Source organism: Chiloscyllium punctatum, chromosome 12 (assembly GCF_047496795.1).
Source record: "Chiloscyllium punctatum isolate Juve2018m chromosome 12, sChiPun1.3, whole genome shotgun sequence".
NCBI classification, from domain to species: domain Eukaryota; kingdom Metazoa; phylum Chordata; class Chondrichthyes; order Orectolobiformes; family Hemiscylliidae; genus Chiloscyllium; species Chiloscyllium punctatum.
The window spans coordinates 73,755,660-73,756,105 of NC_092750.1; positions in this window are offsets into that span (position 1 = coordinate 73,755,660).

A 446-nucleotide genomic window follows, 5' to 3' on the forward strand; every position below is an offset into this window, starting at 1 on the left:
CACAGCACCAAATTATAGGAGAGGTAAACATAGTTCTCCCTTTGCATGTAGCTCCTTATTAGTTTCTCACTATATTTCCTCTGTGGCATTTCGCAAATCATGACTACTAGCTCAACATTACTGTATAATAATCAATTACATTAGTTATAGTAGCAGCTTATTGTCACTGTGAAGCTGTAGAATTAATTGAGGCAATTTAAGGAGTGGTAACTGTTAAACACATGCTCCCTTAGCTGATCTGTAGAGCAAATATGTACATCAAGTGTTCCAGGCTGAGCAAAGAATGCTGAGTTTGTATTGCCAAGTACAATTGCTTGGAACTTGTGTAAAAGCTGCTTAGATTAGTTTATCTAACACATTATGGATGAACTGTACTGCCCACATGATAAGAGTTCATCATTGTGCAATGAAGCATATGTGTTGCACAATAAGGAGTTGTGCCAATA